Here is a 16,854-nt window from a genome sequence, read left to right on the forward strand (position 1 = left end):
TCTCGGCGACTACACCTCAGGAAGTGAGGTCTGGAGATCTGGGTTTCCACCCGTGAAGAACAGGAAGAACATGAACATGAAGATCATGAAGAACATGGATGCTAAAATCATAACTTCTTTATAACAAAAATCTGGGATTTCATGCTATTTGTTCGAAAACATGGACCTGGGTACCCATACTTGAAAATCATGCGAAAACAAACACAAAAACATGGGTCTAGGCATGTGCCTTCGGATCAAAACATGGCTTTTCTTGAAGAACACATGAATGCTATTTTCTCTTTCTAAAACCGAACTTCAAAGCAAATGCATGGCTTGCAAATCATATTCAATCATGCAATGCAATAACATGAACATGAAGAACAGCGAGAGCGGATCAAGAATCTAACCTCAATACGCGAATCTAGTGGTTTGATCTCTAGGAATCAAGCTTAGAAATCCACTCTCTCTCAAGAACTCTTCTTCCTCTCTTAGAGCTTCTCTCTCCTCTTCAAAACAAGTATACAACAAAATGATAGGTTCTCTCTCTCTATCGGCTGACTTAACTCTCAGCTCGGACACGTGGCAACGGCTGGTTGGTTCTCCTCAAAAAGGTAATAGATTGACAAGACAAGACTATGACAAAGCGTATCTAACAAGCTACTCGGTAAGGCACTCCGGCAAGTGGTGACATCGGCTAACAACAAGACTTCGGCAACTAAGGTGACAATGACCTCGGCTAGGAAGGACGACACTTGACTAAGCTGTGCCACACCTTGGCCTAGATGCGCCACACCTCGGGCTAGGTCATACCACTCCAGGACAAGATCGCTCAGGTGCAAAGGTAACATCTCGGCCTAGATGATACACATCTCGGCCTAGATGATACACATCTCGGCCTTGGTGACTCACACCTCGGCCTAGATAATGCCATCTCGGTCAATATGTCAGGGCGAAGGTGGAGGTCAAACGAAGGGGTTCCAAGATACTTCTAGACTGAAGATGACCTCGGCTAGGAATGATCTAGGCTTTACATCAAGGGAGGAGCAAAGCAAGCACACAACACTTAGGCAAATCACATAAACACAAAGCAAGACTAGGTTCATGAATGCAAACTTAACAAGACTAAACTATGTAAAAGAACATGAACATGACTATAACATGAGTATGGGTTGTTACAGCAAATCTTAACATGGCAAAACATATAAATGCATGCAAACATGACTAGGACAAAAATGTGGGTTGTTACAGCACGTCTGTAACATAATCATTTCCAAAGTATAGTTACAGCAAGTCGTGCATAGTTTGAACCTGTTCCACAAGGTTGAAGTTGGTTTATATAAAGGATGTTCAAGTTTGTTGTAGTGTTGAGAAATGCACCAAAAGGACATACCAAAATTTGTGCTGCATTTAGCTTCCTTTTGTTCGGTCGGTTGGATGGGAACGAGACAAATAGGTAGGCAACACAGTCCACCATATCAATTTTAACGCACAACCAATGCACTCATCTGTAATTGAAAGACATGTAAATCTACACGCAAACACAAGTGCAGACATTGTTTAGAGAGAATGTAAACATGTACTAGCTTTCATATTTTCGTTTTAATATAACGGGATGAACATTGATATTACCCTCTGACATGCATCAATCACACTAGTGTATATGTCATGTCCGAAAAATGATGTGACGATATTTTCATGGTGCAGAGGTTGTGTATTTTTATTTAGAATCAAAGTTTGCATGTGTAATGCATAAAGGTCATTGACGAAAACATTTGTCAAAATATGTCATACACAAAACACAACCTAGCTTTAAACACTTACTTATTGACAGATATACGGGAAAAAACCAATCAGTATGCCTCCCGTCATTGTGTAAATTCCTCTGTCAATTAGTCAATTGTACCACCACCAAGTTGATTGGCTGGAACATTGTATGTAAGGCACAAGGCAAGTTGATTAGAAAGGTTTCCGAGTTCTTCAAATGAAAAACGTAGATTCATATGTGCGCAGCCAACACTTACAGTGTCAGATAGCCACGACCCTAGTTTTAGCGTGCACATGTCATGCCGAGTACCAACTTCACATGTCCGTCCATGAAGATTCATGGAAACAACAATGTCTCTACAAGCAATAATGATCCTTAGAACGATAGTTATTTCACAATGGACTATCATTTAAAATTTGCAAGTACTAAATGAAACAATACATTTCATTTTTGCTATCGTTAAATACATAGTCGACAAGTTTTTGTTCCTCCGCCGATAACAACCCTTCGCTGTCCAACATCCTTAACAAGTCCTACAAAAATAAATAGACAACTAACACAACACATTTCATAAAAAAAAAATTGAAGCTTACACAACAAGGTTGTTAGTCATAAAAAATAACGTGAAATGATGTATAACCTCTGAACCTCAGAGTTTTCCCAACTTGTGATGTTTGGTGCGGAGTTTGTTAGAAATGTATAAAAACATATGCCAGCAGTCATAACTGCAAACATGCAATTGTTTGACAAGTAGTACAATACAACACAAATGATTGTAAAATTAGTGATTCACATTATTGATGTGGACATGAATTGGTTATTCAGAACTTGTGGGGCATTAAAGGCAGTATTTGTACCTTGTTCGCCTTATTTAGACCATCAATATCCACAGGTGAACTGATGTCGTGAATTCGCAATTTTCCTTCTGCAACTCCACTATTTGTTTTGCTATCGATGCACAATTGCATATCCCTGACCTCAGTGGCTTGAACTCCACTTCCGCGCATTTTTCCTTTTCCTCTTCCTCTTCCCTTTCCTCTTCCTCTAACGACTCCAGTTGCTCCCAATGGTTGGCTAATCTTAGTAGGAGAAGTATGCACATCGCACGCCACGTTCTTCACACCCACTGAATGAAGGTCTGGAGTGTATTTATCTTCAGTTTCGTATGTTTTCCCCAACTAAAGGCCTCCCTTCTCCTAGTTTTCCCCACTTTTTTCGATGTTCAACTTGTGTCCATCATGGAAACCACTTTTGTCCCTTGCCAAGGTTCCCTTCACATTCTGTTGTTGGTGATCCACCCCTTGTACATCTAAAATATTACACTCCATTGCGTTAACTTCGTCAGATGGGTTGACCATGCTATCGTCATGTGGCTCCACTCAAACAGAAGGGTCCACACCCTGCTTGTCCATGCCTGCTAGTTGTGGTCTAGAGAATATACCTTCAATGAGGTGCTATAGCATTTGCTTCAATTCACCTAAATTGGTTTGTTCAGTAAACGGTTCGTTGCAGCCCAAACTGAAACGTTAAAGCAGTTGCTTCAACATTTCCTTCAGTTCAGCAACATTGGAGGAGAGATTAATGATACACACATCATTGCCTTCCACCTACTCATACGAAAACATACGTCAACTTAATCTTATAGATCATCTTCAAATGATGTGGCTCAACTGTGTCAAATTTGCGTAATGATTGGATAAATTACCTTGTCATTGTCAACAACTTGCTTGCCTTGGAAATGTCGCAACATCTCCATTAAATATGTTTGGTTCTGAAGAACTTGTTTCATCATTTTCTTCAGTTCTCGAATGACGGACTCTATGTTGGTCATACGGACTTCATCGTACTGTCCTTTTTGTTGGTTATCGACATGGTGTGCATCCATTTTAGCATTATCGGCGTCGCTTTCGTCGTTACTGTAATCAAACTCCACCTAATCATTGAAACACATAAATGAAGTCTAACATTGTATGTTCAAGACAAGTGGGTCAATGGTGTCAAATGTGCAGACTGGTTGGAGTGCTTACTGCAATTGTTGGGAAATTTTGCTTCATTCTGATACATCGCAGCATCTCCCATATTTGGTTATCACCCTAATCATGGAGCTGAGGCGTGGACCGCGTTGTAGCCGACGTACTAGTAGAGCTCAGACTAACACAATCAATGTACAATAGCTATGGACATGAAGGGGCACTCCATAATTAATTTTTTCTTCCCACAAAAATCAACTATATTCAATAACAATGACATTCATTCTTGTCAATTTTGCAGCTGAACGTACATAGAATACCGATTTTGTTTACGATGCTGTGAACTTTATAGGCACATATCATGCAATGTTTTTTGGGAAAAAAAAAATTGTACAGCTAACCAAGGACTTTATTGATGAAACCAAGAAAAAAAAGTTATGTATATGTTTGTGTATATGAATGGCTGCAACCCGAAAGACCTTTCCCAGAATGAATACGTTTAGTTTGGTAATGGTCCTATCAAAGTTTCTTGTGTATATTCTTCTTCAACTCTGCCTACAAATGTGTATAATATTTCCTGTGTCAGTTCTGTGTCTGATTGATTATTCCAAACCGATGAAGATCAATCAATTATGTTCCCCTCTTCGCAACGTAGGAAAATTGGTTCCTCCATTGAGGTTCGTGATTTTTTTTGCCCTCTACTCTGTGTTCTTAAATTCATGACGGTGGTTGCAGAAAATCTCCTTCTGCGAGTACCATACATGGTCAAGAAGAGTGTTATTTGTCGTACTGACATAGCAGGTAACATTGTATTTCCTAATGAAGCCCAATTTGTTGAACCATGACAGAACAATGCATGGAACATATGAATGGGGGAATGGAAAAAATAAACAAGTTATTGGCATACCATTAGCATGAAAACACATCTAGTTGCAGTACGATGACCTTTGCTCTTATACTTGCGAACACCGTTGTGAAGGAATTGCAGTGTCAACTTTGCCCAATTACAAGCTCGCATACCATTCACGTCCTTGACAGCATGAATGAATGATGGACTCAAGGCGGTCATTGTGGTAGGACACAACATGGCCCCCAAGATGTAAAGCGTAAATTTCCTCCGAAACTCGTCCTCCGCACCATCAATCTCAGTCAGATAAAGTCTCAACTTGTTCAAAGGAATGACTCCGTTAACAACTCCAACCTCTTCGTAGATATTGGGATATGCTTCTAATGACCCAGCCAACTGCACGCCATCCCCTTCACACCGTATTCCTAATACAACATTAACTGCCTTACAGGTGAGCCCGAGTTGACGACCATGAACATTCAATGAACTATTGTCAGGATCGAAATTCTGTACCACCATGCACACAAGTCGTGATCTATATGTATACATTTCATCCCCAGGAGGCCACCAAACCCAATATCAATGAATGCCTACTTTTGTGCTTCGTTGAACCGGTTAACTAGCTCAACAATTGACTTCAATGATATGCGGAGTTGCCTTTTAGTCTACACATTTTTTACCCTTAAATTAATATAAAAATACAACCAACAATGTCAGCAAAGCAGGACCTAGCCAAATGCATTTACGAAAACATAAAGTACGTAATTACCTTTTCAGACTTCGGTGCACATGGTACTACTTTGGCGTGTTCCTTGGCGCTCGCCTTAACCATTTTCGCAAACCTCTTCTTCTCATCAGAGGGGAGTGTCTTCCACCTTTCCCCAAGCTCCTTTCTACTCTTTAAGCATGAAAGTGACACATGTACAAGACAAGTAACAACTATGAGTCCAAAATAACTGTAACTACAACTTTATGCCAAACGCAATCCGTGTGCATTGTTGGTAATTAAATAAGATTGCAAATACAAATAACAGTTGCAGGAAAAAGTCAACGACAAAACGTAGATGGACTTTTAGAACAAATTGAAATTTACAAAAACAGTAGGAAGATGACATTATTACATGCTACAATCCAACAAACATGAAACAAGCACAAACCCAGTACAACCATTCAATACAATGCGTGGATAGCAACCCAGTCATGTGTTTCCATCATAGTGTATTATAGAGAATACAGATTTCCACACTCACCATTTTTGGTCGAGTGTTGTCTGGCCCTTGCATTTCCTTCAATTGTTGATGGCTGTATACAAGCATCGTGAAGCTTATCATCACTAAATCTTAAATATGAATACACACACACACACACACATATATATATATATATATATATATATGCAAGTATTTATGTCAAGCTAGCCCCAAAATCTGCATAACACACCTTTCGTAATTCGGGACTGAATCGACACCAATTTAAACATTTTCAGACATGCAGAACGAAACCAATTTCAAACATCACAAACTGAACTTCGACAAGGCGCATACTTTCACTACAAAAAATGTAATTCCAGATTATCAAAATGAACAACTAGTACCTGTAACAAATGAATGGTGCAACTGGCCGCTTTTGAGAAGAGCCATCGATAATGTCAGACATTTGGATATGTTGTTCACCAATTATCTTCAATCTTTTCCTTCCTCTTTATGAAAGAATAAATCATACAAATTAGATTGAAGGGAAAATTACAGGGGTAGTGTACACATTTTGTCCGTTGTTTAATTTGAATCGATGCACTTTAAACTCCCTCAATTCTGACACTTCATTTTGAATTTCGCGGACAATTTTGGTGAAATTGCTAATGCCGTTTGTGATTTTTCAGAACAAATATTGTAATGTCAATTGATTGAGATTATCTAAGTTGAGTAAAGTTATAAGTTGGCTAAAACAAAAAATACACATGCCACGTATGTGCATATTTTCTGATAGAAAACGATGAAGAGTTGTAATCAAATGGACGTAATTGAAAGAAAAGTTCACAATTGATGATGCAAAGCGAGGTCATTCAAAATTTGTGTAAAACAAATGACACAAAGACAAAAGTACATGGGCTGTTGTAACAATTGATCCCAAAAAAAAATTCAACGTATTCCTTGGCGATGGATTTCATTTGTTTACAAACATATGTACGAAACCAACTGGTAGCAAGTCTTCAAGGAGAAAACTAACATTGTTGGTGCGAGGTGACCAATATCCATCAGATGCAATGATGACAATTCCTACAAAGTATTCCAATCAATATTTACAAGAACACAAAGAAACGGCTTCAACATGTGGCTGTTAACCTGAAAATTTTGTGTAAACACAGACAACAAAACGCATAATTTCCCAACACATATACAGATTTTGAAACGGTCAAAAGAAATGACACACATCAAAATTTTGCATTTACTTCACACAGCTTACAATTGAAATAATTATGTGTACAAGCGATAAATGCATAATTTCCCAAAAATTGAAGAGGAAAGACTACATTTTGTTTTTGATTTAGGGCTGAAGGACTACACGCACATACTTTTATGAAGGCTGGACTACAAAGGACAAGGAAGCAACTGAACTATTTCATGACGGGGTTAAACTATTTGGACAGGATTCTGCTGTCACTGAAATTGGTGCTCATCCCAGGCACAAAAAGCAGATGAAACCCCATCAAGTTGAGGGATTCAATTTCCTACTGAGCAACTTGGTTGCAGAGAATCAAGGTGGCTGCATCCTGGCCCACGCTCCAGGCTCTCGAAAAACTTTGATGACAATTACTTTTATGCAGAGTTTTCTGGCCAAGTATCCCCATGCTAGACCACTAGTGATGCTACCAAAAGGCATTCTGGCTACATGAAAGAAATAGTTCTTCACATGGCAAGTTGAGGACATTTCGCTATATGACATCTACTATGTAAAAGCGGATAATCAAGCACAGCACCTTCGGGTGCTCAAACAGTGGGTAGATCAAAGAATAATACTTTTCCAAGCATATAAGCAAGTTTCTTCAATTGTATGTGACAATGAAACAAACAAGACTACGCTGTCTACCAACAAATATTACTAACGTACCCATCCATTCTCATTCTGGACGAAGGTCATACTCCCACAATTGAAAATACGCATTTCATGGACTCGCTCAATAAAGTCCAGACAGCCCGCAACTCCTGAATGACAGCTACCTTTCTCTTCAAATGTAACTGCTATTCAATAGAAAGATGATAATTTCAAGAGAAAGGTAACTGTCATTCAAGAGTTGCGTGCAATGACAGCCAAGGTTCTCCATTTCTACGAATGAGATTTTCTTCATGAATTGCTTGGGCTTGTTGACTTTTCCGTATTTCTTCACCTCAGCCCTACAACTGTGCGTGAAGTTGAAGAACTGAAGAACTTAGTTAAGAAGTTCAACATCACCTGGGATGGGACCACACTTTATGTGCACGCACAGTTAAGATCTCTCCTAAAGAGTTCACCTACAGACATGTCAATGACAGAAAGAGAGGGCATTGACGATGCCCGGATAGACCACATCTTAGAGAAGTTGGATATTAGAGAAGGACTGAAGGCAAACTTCTTCCTTAATCTGTTAGGCTTGTGCGAACTAGGTGGGAAGAAAGTATTGGTTTTCAGCCATTATCTCCAGCCGCTTAAGTTGTTGGGAAGGCTAGCCACAAAAGTAAAGGGTTCGACTCTGGGAAAAGAATTGGGTGTGGGGAACGAATAGCTCTCTACAACATTTGAAAATTGTCATCATCATTTGAACTCTTTCAATTGGTTTTCCTATGTTTTAAGTTCAATACCGTCAACTATGCATGAACTTCAGCACTGAAACAAACAGTTGTTTCCTATGTTACATGGACTAGAGTACAGGTGTCGGGTGCGGGTATGTATCTATAGATCGACTCATTAAATCTTAAATTTAAGGGTACGCGGACTCAGAAAAAAAAATTATATTTTTATATTTTTAATCTAATATGTGAGATAAAATGGTACTATATGTAACTTACAGTGTCAAAATTACATTTATAGTAATTTGACAATAATATGCACATATAATAATTGTGTTATATACAATTATATAAGAAGTATCCGTTGAAAAGTATCCGACACATATCCCATACCCTTCTCCGACTCTCGGGTGCCCGACACGGGTATTTAATCTATTTTGAAGAGTCTGTGTAACATAGGTTGTTTCTAAACATAAGTTCAGGCAATATAAAATCACCGAGTACTACAAAATTGAAAACAGAATTCAATCGAGTGTGCTAGCTGTTGCTAAATCAAGATTACTCATTGTTTGTTTCTTGTGTTTTTTCTTTTTGTTTATTTGGTACTCTAAAAAAAAAATTTGTTTTTCCCATGCAAACACTACACAAATATTTTTTAAAGTTTTTTTTGGTTATATATAACCTAACAACAATTGGGCATGTAAATGCAAAACACCTTTTATGCTTGTTGCTAACTACTGTAAAATTAAGTTCAACTTGCAGCACTGATAGCAGAGGAAGAGTTTCTATTCGAAAGGGAGAAAATACAAAAATCAAGTACAAAATAGTTCCTATTGGGTCGATTTGAGGTAGCAGAGGGAAGAGTTCCTATTCGGTATGCACAAAATACCAAAATGGAGTACAGAACAGTTCCTATTGGGTCGATTTCGGGTTGGGTGTAAAGGTATATACGAATGAAAGAAAACAAACAAAGAGATAGAGAGACACAAAGACAGAGAAAGAGAGAGCGCAAAATAGAGGACATACCGACCGGAGGAGACAAAGCGACGGTGGTGCTCGATTAACCCTTGCGGTTGTGCTCCAACAACAAAAATCAACTTCAAAAATAAATTTATGCATCCACTTTCATGGCTAGCCTTCCCAAGAACTTAAATGATTGTTGTTCGCTAAACTCAAATAAATAAGCTTGTTCTTTCAATATGATTTTTGCCCTTAAATATTTTTCTCTGTAAAACCCTATAGCTACAGGGAAATGGAACAAAGGAGAGACAAGGAGAGAGACAAACAAACAGAGAGAGAGGGTCCGAGATGGAAGAGAGACGGACGGGCCGAGGGAACTTATACCTTTTCTGAACACTTACGCCTTTTTTGAAAAATTTATACTTTTTGTGACAACTTATACCTTTTCTGATTTTACTTACACCTTCTTATGAAAAGTTACATCATTTATAAATTAATTTTGTTCATAAAAGTTATACATTTTCTTGGAACTTACACTTTTTGTAAAAATAAAACTTACACATTTTCAGAAGTCACTTACAGCTTTTGTGGAAAAACATACGCCTTTTGTGAAAACATGACTTACACATTTTGTGAAGTGACTTACACCTTTTGTGAAAAAACATACACCTTTTCAGAAAATTTACACTTTTTGTGAAAGAAATTGTTTCATAAAATTTACACATTTTGTTAAAACATTCACCTTTTCTAAAAACTTATACCTTGTAGTGAAATTACTTACACCATTCCTCAAAAGTTATACTTTTTGTAAAATATATTTTTCCCAAAAATTTACACCTTTTGTTCGAACTTACACATCTTCTAAAAACGCAACTTACACCTTTTGCGAATTTACTTAGATCTTTTGTGAAAAAACTTATACCATTTCTAAAAAATTACACATTTTTGTGAAATAATTTCTTTCCAAAAATATACATCTTTTGTTAAAACCTACACATTTTCTTAAATCTTACACCTTTTGCTAAAATAGTTACACCTTCTCTGAAAAGTTACTTCTTTTTTGAAATAAATTTTGCATAAAATTTATACATTTTGTTGAAACTTACACATTTTGTGAATCGAAGACTTACACTATTTGTGAAATCATTTACACCTTTTGTGAAAAACATAAATATTTTTTGAAAAGTTACACCTTTTGTGAAATAAATTTTTTTCATAAAATTTACACCTTCTGCTAAAAATATACACATTTTTTAAAAGTTTACACCTTTTGGTGGAAATACTTACACCTTTTTCTGAAAAGTTACTTCATTTGTGAATTAATTTTTTTATAAAATTTACACCTTTTATTGGAAGTCACACATTTTCTGAAAACAAAAGTTACACCTTTTGTGACATTACTTACATATTTTGTGAAAACATTTACACGTTTTTTGAAAATTTACACCTTCTATGGAAAATTTGCTTTCATAAAATTTATATGTTTTGTGAAAACTTACACCTTCTCTGAAAGTTTACACCTTTCATTGGAAATACTTATATCATTTTTGAAAAGTTACTCCTTTTGTGAAATTATTTTTTCATAAAATTTACACCTTCTATTGGAACTTATACCTTTTTGAAAAGAAAACTTACACCTTCTGTCAAATAACTTACATCTTTTGTGAAAACATTTACATCTATTTTAAAAATTTACACGTTTTATGAAAAATTTACACATTTACACCTATTTTAAAATTTTACACCTATTTTAAAATCTTACACCTTTTCAAAAAGTTTACGCCTTTTAATGAAAATACTTACACCTTTTCAGAAATATTTTTTCATAAAATTTACACCTTTCATTAGAACTTACACATATTCTTTTGACAAAAGTTACAACTTTTGTCAAATAACATACATCTTTTGTGAAAATATTTACACCTTTTTAAAACTTTACATCTTTTATGGAAAAAGTTGTAAATGTTTTTACAAAAGATGTAAGTTATGACACAAAAAGTGTAATTTCTAATAAAATGTGCAAATTTTATGAAATTTTTTTTTTCACAAATGGAGTAACTTTTCAGAAAAGGTGTAAATATTTTCCCCAAAAGGTGTACATTTTCAGAAAAAGTGTAAGTTTTTAACAAAATGTGTAAACTTTATGAAAACATATTTTCCATGAAAAGTGTAAATTTTCAAAAAACGTGTAACTGTTTTCACAAGAGATGTAAGTTACGTCACAAAATGTGTAAATTTTGTTTTTAGAAAATGTGTAAGTTCTAATAAAAAGTGTAAATTTTATGGAAAAACTATTTCACAACAGGAGTAACTTTTTAGAAAATGTGTAAGTATTTCCACCAAAATGTGTAAGTTTTGAAAAAAGGTGAAAACTTTATGAAAACATATTTTTCATAAAAAGTGTAAATTTTCAAAAAAGATGTAACTGTTTTCACAAAAGATGTAAGTTATGTCACAAAAGGTGTACCTGTTGTTTTCATAAAAGGTGTAACTTCTAATAAAATGAGTAAATTCCATGGAAAAAAAATATTTCACAAAAGGAGTAAATTTTCAAAAAATGGTAAGTATTTCCACCAAAAGGGGTAAACTTTTAGAAAATGTGTAACTTTTTAATAAAAGGTGTAGACTTTACGAAAACATATTTTTCATAAGAGGTGTAAATTTTCAAAAAATGTATAACTGTTTTCACAAAAGATGGATGTTTTGTCACAAAAGGTGTAACTTTTGTTTTCAAAAAAGGTGTAAGTTCTAATAAAAGGTGTAAATTTTATGGAAATAATTATTTCACAAATGGAGTAACTTTTCAGATAACGTATAAGTATTTCCACCAAAAGGTGTAAACTTTAAGAAAATATGTAAGTTTTTAACAAAATGTGTATATTTATGAAATGAAGTTTTCCATAAAAAGTGTAAATTTTCAAAAAATGTATAAATGTTTTTAGAAAAGATGTAACTTATGCCACAAAAGGTGTAACTTTTGTTTTTAGAAAATGTGTAAGTTCTAATAAAATGTGTAAATTTTATTAAAAAAATTATTTCAAAAAAGGGGTAACTTTTTAGAAAATGTGTAATTATTCCACTAAAAGGTGTAAACTTTCAAAAATGGTGTAAGTCTTTAAGAATATGTGTAAACTTTATGAAAATATATTTTCCATAGAAGGTTTACATTTTTTTAAAATGTGTAAATTTTTTCACAAAAGATGTAAGTTATTTAACAAAAGGTGTAAGTTCTGTTTTCAGAATGGTGTAAGTTCAAATAAAAGGTGTAATTTTTTCTAATAAAATTATTTCACAAAAGGGGTAACTTTTCAGAAAAGGTGTAAGTATTTCAACGAAAATGTGTAAATGTTCAAAAATGTGTAAATTTTAAAAATAAATTATTTCACAAAAAGTGTAACCTTCCAGAAATAGTGTAGGTGTTTTCACAAAAGATGAAAGTGACTTCACAAAATGTGTAAGTTTCATTTTTTCGCAGAACGAGTAAGTTGCTAAAATCCAATCAAATCGTATATGTGTTGTTCATGGCAATGTGTGAGAGAAGAGGTGTTTGGGAGGGCTTGGAATAGTGAGTCCAAGTCCAAATCCAACCAAATATGCCAATGTAAAAAAGAACCTGTTTTTAATATGCTGGAAGGAAGGGAGAGAGCCAAAAAGAGATCGATCGACAGAGAGACCGAGAAAGACATGGTTTGACAGAGAGAGAGAAACCGAGATCAACACAGACAGACCAAGATCGATAGAGAGAGACCAAGATCGATAGAAATAGAGATCGGCAAAGAGAGAGAGACCGACATCAATAGAGAAGAGCCCAAGATCGACAGAAAAAGACCGAGATCGATAAAGAGAGAAAAAAAAACCTTTGATTTGCGCCAGCGGCGGTGGCGGTGGCGGTGGCGGTGGCGGTGGCAATGTCAGACGGCGGTGAGCAACGGTGGCCCGCAACAGTTGGGCGGTCAGCAGGGGTGAGGATTGGTGGTGACTGTTCTGTGTGCGTGTGAGAGACAACAGAGAAAGTGTTGGTGTGGAACAGAGAAGAATGAGGGCCGATGGTGATAAAATTTACAACATATAGCGACTAAACTATTATTCGTCGATAAAATTTAGACCTTTTTGGGGAACTTATATCTTTTGTAAAAACAAAACTTACACCTTTTGTGAAATATTCTCTTTCACAAAGTTTACAACTTTTCCTAAATTTTACACATTTTCTAAAAATTTACACCTTTTCGTAGAAATATTTATTACTTTTTTGAAAAATTACTCCTTTTCTGAAATAATTTTTTTGATAAAATTTACACATATTATTGGAACTTACACCTTTAGTGAAACAAAACTTACATCTTCTCTGAAATTATTTACACCTTTTTGTGAAAAACATACACCATTTTTGAAAAGTTATATCTTTTGTGAAATAATTTCTTTTATGAAATTTACACCTTTTCTGGAAAAGTAGAACAAAAGGTGTAAGTTCTATGCAAAATGTGTAAATATGAATAATAAAAAAAACTTGAGAAAGGTGGAAGTATTTTCACCATAAGGTGTAGACTTTTAGAAAAAGTGTAAGCTTTTACAAAATGTGTAAACTTTATGAAAACATATATTCCATAAAATGTGTAAATTTTCAAAAAATGTGTAAATATTTTCACAAAAGATGTAAGTTATTTGACAAAATGTGTAAGTTTCAATAAAAGATGTGAATTTAATAAAAGATTTTTTTTTCACAGAAGGTGTAAGTTTTCAGAAAAGATGTAAGTATTTCTATCAAAAAGTGTAAACTTTCGTCAAAGGTATAAGTTTTTAACAAAATGTGTAAACTTTATCAAAACATATTTTCCATAAAACGTGTAAATTTTCAAAAAAGGTGTAATTGTCATCACAAAATATGTAACTTATGTCAGAAAATGTGTAAATTTTGTTTTCAAAAAAGGTGTAAGTTCAATTAAAAGGTGTAAATTTTTTTAAAATTTTTGTTCCACAAAAGGAGTAATTTTTCAACAAAGGAGTAAGTTTTTTAAAAAATGTATGAACTTGATGAAAAGATGTTTTCTATAGAAGGTGTAAATTTTTAAAAAAGTGTAAATTTATTCATAAAAGGTGTAAGTTTTGATTTAAGAAAGGTGTAATATCCAATAAAATATGTAAATTTTATGGAAAAAGTTCTTCCACCAAAGGAGTAACCATTCAAAAAAGGTTTAAGTATTTCCACAAGAATGTGTAAACTTTCATAAAAGTTTATGAAAGGTGTAAACTATAAGTTTTTAACAAAAGGTATAAATTTTATGAAAATATTTTTCCCATGAAAGGTGTAAATTTTCAAAAAAGTTGTAAATGGTTTCACAAAAGATGTAAGTTATGTCACAAATGGTGTAAGTTTTGTTTTCAAAAAAGGTGTAAGTTTCAATTAAAGGTGTAAATTTTGTGGAAAAAATTATTTCACAAATGCAATAACTTTTCAGAACAGATGTAAGTATTTCCACCAATAGGTGTAAACTTTCTGAAAATGTGTAAGTTTTTAACAAATGGTGTAAACTTTATGAAAATATATTTTCCATACAAGCTGTAACTTTTCAAAAAATGTGTAAATGTTTGCACAAAATATGTAAGTTGTGTCAGAAAAGGTGTAAATTTCAATAAAATGTGTAAATTTTATGGAAAAAATACTTTCACAAAAGGAGTAACTTTTCAGAAAATGTGTAAGTATTTCACCCAAATGGTGTAAACTTTCAAAAAATGTGTAAGTTTTTAACAAAAGGTGTAAACTTTATTCAAACATATTTTTCATAAAAAGTGTAAATATTTTTAAAAAATATATAAGTTATGTCACAACTGGTGTAAGTTTTCTTTTCAGAAAATGTGTAAGTTCCAATAAAAAGTGTAAATTTTATGAAAAAAACTATTTCACAAATGCAGTAACTTTTCACAAAAAATGTAAGTATTTCCACTAAAATGTGTAAACTTTATGAAAACATATTTTCCTTAGAGAGTGTAACTTTTCAAAAAATGTGTAAGTGTTTGCCCAAAATATGTAAGTTATGTCACAATAGGTGTGAATTCCAATAAAAAGTGTAAATTTTATGGAAAATATGATTTCACAAAAGGTGTAACTTTTCAAAAAATAAAGGTGTAAGTTTTTAACTAAATGTGTAAACTTTAATCAAACATATTTTCCATAAAAGGTGTAAATATTTTTAGAAAAGATGTAAGCTATTTCACAAAAGGTGTAAGTTCTAATAAAAAGTGTAAATTTTCTGAAAAAAATTGTTTCACAAACGGAGTAACCTTTCAGAAAAGGTGTAAATATTTCTACTAAAAAGTGTAAACTTTCAGCAACGGTGTAAGTTTTGGACAAAAAGTGTAAACTTCATGAAAACATATTTTTCATAGAAGATGTAACTTTTCAAAAAACGTGTAAATGTTTGCACAAAATATGTAAGTTACGTCACAAAAGGTGTAAGTTCCAATAAAATGTATAAATTTTATGGAAAAACTAATTTCACAAAATGAGTAACTTTTCAGAAAATGTGTAAGTGTTTCCCCCAAAAGGTGTAAACTTTTAGAAAAAGTGTAAGTTTTTAACAAAAGATGTAAACTTCATTCAAACATATTTTTCACAAAAGGTGTAAATATTTTTAGAAAAGATGTAAGTTATGTCACAAAAAGTGTAAGTTCTAATAAAATGTGTAAATTTTCTGAATTTTTTTTTTCACAAACGGAGTAACTTCTCAGAAAATGTGTAAATATTTCCACTAAAAGGTGTAAACTTTCAGAAAAAGCGTAAGTTTTTAACAAAATGTGTAAATTTTATGAAAACATATTTTCCATAGAAGGTGTAAATTTTTTCACACAAGATATAAGTTATGTGACAAAAAGTGTAAGTTCTGTTCTCAGAAAAGGTGTAAGTGCCAATAAAATGTGTAAATTTTTTTAATAAAATTGTTTACAAAAGAAGTAACCTTTCACAAAAGGTGTTAGTATTTCAACGAAAACGTGTAAATTTTACAAAATAAATTATTTCACAAAATGTGTAACCTTCCACAAATAGTGTAAGTGTTTTCACAAGAAATGTAAGTAACTTCACAAAAGGTGTAAGTTTCGTTTCTTCACAAAACGTGTAAGTTCCTAAAATCCAATCAAACTGTATTTGCATTGTTCAAATAATGGCAATGTGTGAGAGAATGGGCGTTTGGGAGGGCTTGGTCTTTCTCTCACTACAAGTCCGTTTTAGAGAAGAGACATTTGGAGGGGCTTGGAATAGCGAGTTCAAGTCCAAATCCAACCAAGTATCTCAATGTAAAAGAGAACCGTTTTTAATATAGAGGAAGGGAGAGAGACCGAGATCGACAAACAAAGAGACCGAAATGGACAGTGATCGACAAAGAGAGATAGACCGAGATCGACAGAGAAAGACGGACCGAGATCGACAGAGAAGAGACCGAGATCGACACAGACAGACCAAGATCGATAGAGAGAGACCAAGATCGATAGAGACAGACCGAGATAGACAGGGATCGACAGAGATCGGCAGAGAGAGAGACCGACATCGACAGAGAAGAGGCCGAGATCGAC

The sequence above is a fragment of the Camellia sinensis genome, chromosome 2 (assembly GCF_055761805.1).
Source record: "Camellia sinensis isolate YWXY chromosome 2, ASM5576180v1, whole genome shotgun sequence".
Taxonomy (NCBI): domain Eukaryota; kingdom Viridiplantae; phylum Streptophyta; class Magnoliopsida; order Ericales; family Theaceae; genus Camellia; species Camellia sinensis.